General features: G+C 37.8%; 1 pseudogene; it reads left to right on the forward strand.

Annotated features, from left to right (window-relative positions):
- Positions 1-2,300: 2,300 nt before the first annotated feature.
- Positions 2,301-3,043, forward strand: LOC108515232 (40S ribosomal protein S6 pseudogene; annotated as a pseudogene).
- The last annotated feature ends 3,125 nt before the right edge of the window (positions 3,044-6,168 follow it).

Genomic DNA, 6,168 nt, shown 5'->3' on the forward strand with positions numbered 1-6,168 from the left:
GGATGACTGCATGCAAACATTTAAAGCTTTTGATAGAATACAGCATACCAGAGAGACTTCTATTATGATTATCAGAAGAGTAATCCGAAAGTTTGGAGTATGGGCTTGAGCCAGGGTCCCCATGAACCAAACCAACTAAAATCGATTAGATCACAGAGCGAGCCAGATGAGGAGTCTACTCATTTTAACCAAGTAGCCTGTTTGTTAATTTTTGCAAATAAGGCTCAACAATATCTGATGTATTTATCCATGTGCAACAAGAAATGTCAGCAACTGCACAGACTCATCCTATTCATTTAGCAGATAATCTAGCATCCTATGACAGGGTTAAATTAAAACAGGGAATGAGAACAAGTGGATCCAGAAGTTTAACTCTATAAGAGAGACCATGAGTACAATTTGAAAAAAACAGTGGCATTAGGGATGTTGCTAAAGTTAGCCAATGGGTGAACTAATGGATCTTTAAAGCCATGTAAAGATTCAGGTTTGACATGACAGATCCAGCACTTCTAGTTGTCTGCAGAAGCTACTGATTGTGAAATTCTAATTACAACATTATCCTGCCAAGTGAAAGAGGTAGGTATAAGCAAAGAAAAATTAAGAGAGGGAAGAGTCTCATTATGATGGGGAGTCTTTTCTGATGTCTTGGGAAAAGCTAAAGCATGAAGTCATCAACCTCCCATGGCCTTCTATAATTTTCATTTAACAGTTGTACACTGTCTTATATCAGCATTCACCATTTTCATAATTTCTAGAAATATGTTTCCGCCATTTTCCATGTTAATTAACAGATCCAAATATGTTTAGCTTCTTTATACTGTACAAAAACAAGATGCCAGTATATATTTTTAAATTCTTTTTTTTTTTTTTGAGACGGAGTCTTGCTTTGTCACCCAGGCTGGAGTGCAGTGGCGCGACCTCGGCTCACTGCAAGCTCCGCCTCCCAGGTTCACACCATTCTCCTACCTTAGCCTCCCGAGTAGCTGGGACTACAGGCGCCCGCCACCACACCCGGCTAATTTTTTGTTGTTTTTGGTAGAGACAGGGTTTCACCATGTTAGCCAGGATGGTCTTGATCTCCTGACCTCGTGATCCGCCTGCCTCGACCTCCCAAAGTGCTGGGATTACAGGCGTGAGCCACCACGTCCAGCCTATATTTTTAAATTAAGTTCAACAATTAATGTTTCAGTATTTTAACTTACTCAGAAATGACTCAGACATTTCATGAATATCTATCTCATATAATATAGCTAAGATTGCAAGTTATGAAAAAGAATTCTGTAATTATTACATTAGCCTAATTTACTCATTCTTACCAATCATGTTTGAATTGCTCATGGCAAACTTCAGATGATTGCCATGATTACTTTTTAACAAGTCAGGCAAGTATCAAAAATATCACAGAAGCAAATAAATGAAAAGTTAAGTATGATTTTCCCTCTGTTTTCTTTCATTAATGACATGCATTAACCAATTTATTTTCATCATGTATACAGCTCCTAGGTTGAATTTATAGTATTATGACCTTAACCATCTAGGAGATAAAACTTGTTTGACTAGTAAGTTTATGTTTTAAAACTGCATGCTTGGGCCAGGTGCGGTGGCTCACGCTTGTAATCCCAGAACTTCGGGAGGCCAAGGTGGGCGGATCATGAGGTCGGGAGTTCAAGACCAGCCTGAACAACATGGAGAAACCCTGTCTCTACTAAAATACAAAATTAGCTGGGTTTGGTGGTAAATGCTGTAGTCCCAGCTACTCAGGAGGCTGAGGCAGGAGAATCGCTTGAACCCAGGAGGCGAAGGTTGCAGTGAGCCAAGATCATGCCACTGCATGCCAGCCTGGGCAACAAAGCAAGACTCCATCGCAAAAAATAATAATAACAATTAAGTGTGTTGCTCTTTCATCTTATACACTTTTGAAGATTTGCAATGTGTCTAGCACGTAGATTACAGCCAGGGACATTGGTTAAGAGCTACTGGAAACAAAACTAAAAGCAAACTCAACATATGTGATGTTTATGACCCTCAGATCCTTAGTATTGTGTGATTTTCTCCCCTTAACATGTCTTTCTGAAATTGTCTATTAAAGCAAAGGAAATACCTGACAAAGGAAGTATGTATTGCATTAATCAGGATGTAACTAACATTCTCCTATTCAGAATAATACTTATTTATGTGTGAAAGCAACATGGATGTGATCTCCGACAGAGAATTTTCATGACGCTTTTATTGTATACAAATAAATACGTAACAGTTACTTGGTTAGACATCAAAACAAAAACAAACAAAGAAAAAAAAAGATGAAGCTGAATATTTCCTTTCCAGCCACTGGTTGCCAGAAATTCATTGAAGTGGGTGATGAAAGCAAACTTCATACTTTTTATGAGAAGCATATGGCCACAGAAGTTACTACTGAGATGCTCTGGGTGAAGATTGGGAGGGTTATGTGGTCCAGATCAGCGGTGGGAATGACAAACAAGTTTTTCCCATAAAGCAGGGTGTCTTGACCCATGGCTATGTCCACCTGCTGCTGAGAAGGGACATTCCTGTTATAGACCAAGGAGAATCGGAGAAAGAAAGTGCAAATCTGTTCAGGGTCACAATGTGGTCACCAATCTGACCATTCTCAACTTGGTTATCATCAAAAAAGGAGAGAAGGATATTCCTGGACTGACCGACACTATGGTGTCTCATCGCCTGGGGCCCAAAAGACCTAGCAGAATCTGCACTTTTCAGTCACTCTAAAAAAGACGATATCTGCCAATATATTGTAATAAAGCCCTTAAACAAAGAAGGTAAGAAACCTAGAACCAAAGCACCCAAGATTCAGTGTCTTATTACTCCACATGTCCTGTAACACAAACTCTGGCATACTACTCTGACGAAAGAGACTACTAAGGGAAATAGGAGAGAGGCTGCAGAATATGCTAAACTTTTGGCCAAAAGAATGAAGGAGACCAAAGAAAAATGCCAGGAATATGTTGACAACAGATGCAGGCAGCCCTCTCTGCGAGCTTCTACTTCTGAGACCAGTCAAAAATAAAATTTTTTGAGTAACAAATAAGATCAGATCCCACACTCCAAAAACCACTACTATGGCAATTGGTTTTATTTTGCTTTATAGAATGGTTGAAAGAAATTGAGTCCCTCTATCTATTCACAAATTGTTTAAAATATAATTTGATTAACTTAATTGTAAGAATACTCTACCTCTAATGCATGCAGGTGTTTCCATATATTTAAAAAACCCTTTCTCTAATGACTAACTGCATGTATAAATAACTATAAATACAACCTCCTATAGGTTATTTTTCCTATTTATGACCATAAAGTTGAACAGAGATAACACTCAAGAAAATATAAGAACGTCTGCTTCTTTTTATCTTGATACTTGGCTGGATACCAGCTCAGTGTTTGTAGATGCCTTTTATTTAGCAGAGAACTAGGCAAACCAAAGTTAAAATAATAGAGTATCCCCTACCTGATTCTCATCAGTTTTTGATCCCTTTTAGCTTCTGAAGAGCAATATCCCAATAACTCAAAATAAAATAATTAAAGGCAAGCTTCTCACATGTACCATGGATTTAAATGATACATGAAGATCTTGGAGAAACAAAGACAGTTTCAGTGAGATTCATCAAACTCTCAAAGATAATGAAGGGCTTGGGGTTACAGTCATTAGGAATTCTGATTAGGGCAACCTTTAATGAATGTTTGCTGTTTGAAGTATTAGAAGCTCTGTCATGATAAGCTTCATAGAAACAGAGGTCCTGACTGTTATATTAAATATATTCTGCACAGTACTCTCAACAAAGTAGGAAACGATAACAAATTATAGTAATTGTAATTCATGGGGCAATACGAGAAAAGCTGAGTATCAAAATACTTTTTATAATTCTTAAAGGCGTAGCCTTTTAAATGGAGATCATTCAAGTGATGTAACAGTCAAGAAAATCGTCAGGGTTGCCGTGGGAATAGAAATTGTCAAAGACAACATCAAAATGCGTACCTTGAATTTGGGTTCAGACAATGCCCCCCAAAGAATTAAATTATCAGTGGAATATCTGCTATATCCTTCAAGATCCTTCAGTAATATCAATTTGTGAGCCTCTGTCAGTTTCCTCTCTGTTAAATGGAGACCATATCTGCCTTGGCTAACTTGAGAATTGTTGGGAAAAAAAATTGATAGTGCAAAATAAATGAAAAATAACATAACTGCTATTGCTACTCTATTTAGTCATAATAGCTATGACTAAACAAACAAATCTTTCTGTTAATCTGCAACAAAAGGAGGCTTTTATAACTATGTGACAATGTAAATATGGAAAAGATTTTAGCCTGATTAGATAAAACTTCCACCTCTCAGATCAATACTGAAAATCAGTATAATTTGGTACCTTGAGTTGGGCATCTAAACGGAGCCACTAAACAGAACAGCAGGGGTACTAACCAAAATAAAGATCAAACCCTGTCAGGAATAAAACATTCAGGTCCCAAGAATTTCTCTCCTAATGGAAGCCCAGATGGACATGAATCACTTACTGGAAAACCTAGAGCCGTCTTCATGAGCACCTCCCTACACCTCCTAGGGTGCGAAGGTGTTAGTTTGGGCTCTGGGAAAAGAAAATCCCGTGTGTTTTCTTCATAGTAGGCCAACTCATCCCACACTAGGAAGAAAGGAGAAGAAGTATAAATATCTGTATTTACACCTCTAGGTTTAACAAAATAAAAGTTCAGGCAGATGATGGCAGAGATGGCACTTAGGTAAAAATAGACATATTGATCCTAGCACCTGTTATTCAAGAGGAGACTAATTTCTATTACTTTTTATCTTGTGGATAATTTTTTAAAGCCTTCCAAAGTCATAACAGAGAAAAAAACACTAAGGTGTTCTACAAAACAGAACAAATAGGAAAATCTATCTTTCCATCTATCCATCCAATTTTTCCTTCAACAAATATTTACTAATAATAACCCTTAAACCAGGTACTGCGGATAGAATAGGAACAATGTGGACATAGCATTGTTCACACAAGTTTTCAGTTTAGACTGGGGTTCAATGTGTTCTGTGATGCATGGATGCCAAGGGCCCAGATGACAGCTACAGCTGTGGTTCTCAACAGGGGTACCAACCCCAGGGACATTTTGGACATTTGTGGAAATATTTCAGGGGCAGGAGCCAGAGGTGTGAGGGAGTCCTGCAGTGCTCAAGACACTCATGCACATCACACAATCTCCCCCATCCCCAACGACTTTCTAATATCCTGCAAACATTCTTGCAGGCTAAAAACTATTTTATAATTGTCTGAGCCTAGAACTTAACTAACTATGCAACTGAAAATAATTATGTAACTATGTGTAAATCAAGGAACAATTGTATTTTGTTTTGTTTGGATCTTTAACCAGACCTGTTTGATATTTTGAAAATCATGTCCCATCTAAATGCTTCATTATGCTTGACACTTACATATTAACATATACATTTTATCATACACCACTTTCATTTCTACTTTATATTACAATCAGATTATGTTAATTTTTTACAGTGACTTGTATAAGTTGATTATATTAACTACAAATATTTTTAGTATCATAAAAGGGATACTACAAAATACTTATTACCAAAAGATCTTGGGTCTAATGGGATGAACAACTACTGAGCTGAAGGACAGAAAGCTACCACCTGAATCATCCTTGACCACACAGCAGGTGCCGCAGAAGTGATCTGAACTGAGAGTGGTCCCTGCCTAGAGAATCATCAAAAAAGTAACTGTAGCCAATGAGGCAGTTTTGCTATTTAGTGACTGCCACTTAACTTATGAGAAGAATTCTGATGAGGGTTGCTTCGTTTTCAGTACATCAACTGTAGAACATAATTGACCTTACATCACATAATATGATGCATTAAATTCTTCCTCCTACTAACTCCATTTAATACGAATGTTTCGGTTCTACTGAGGAAAGAATCAAAGTGCAAAAAGAAATTATTCTATATTTTTCATCATAAATAGCATTTCTTTCCACTCGTGCACTCCCAGCCACGCTCCAGCCACAGTGGACTGATGTTCCCTCCTGAGCAATGTACTTCCACCAAGCACGCTCTCCTGCATTACTGCCATGGCCTTAGCTGATCTCCCTGCCTTCATTCTCCTGCACTCAAATCCACTA

This window comes from Rhinopithecus bieti, unplaced genomic scaffold (assembly GCF_001698545.2).
Source record: "Rhinopithecus bieti isolate Rb0 unplaced genomic scaffold, ASM169854v2 scaffold_34876, whole genome shotgun sequence".
NCBI classification, from domain to species: domain Eukaryota; kingdom Metazoa; phylum Chordata; class Mammalia; order Primates; family Cercopithecidae; genus Rhinopithecus; species Rhinopithecus bieti.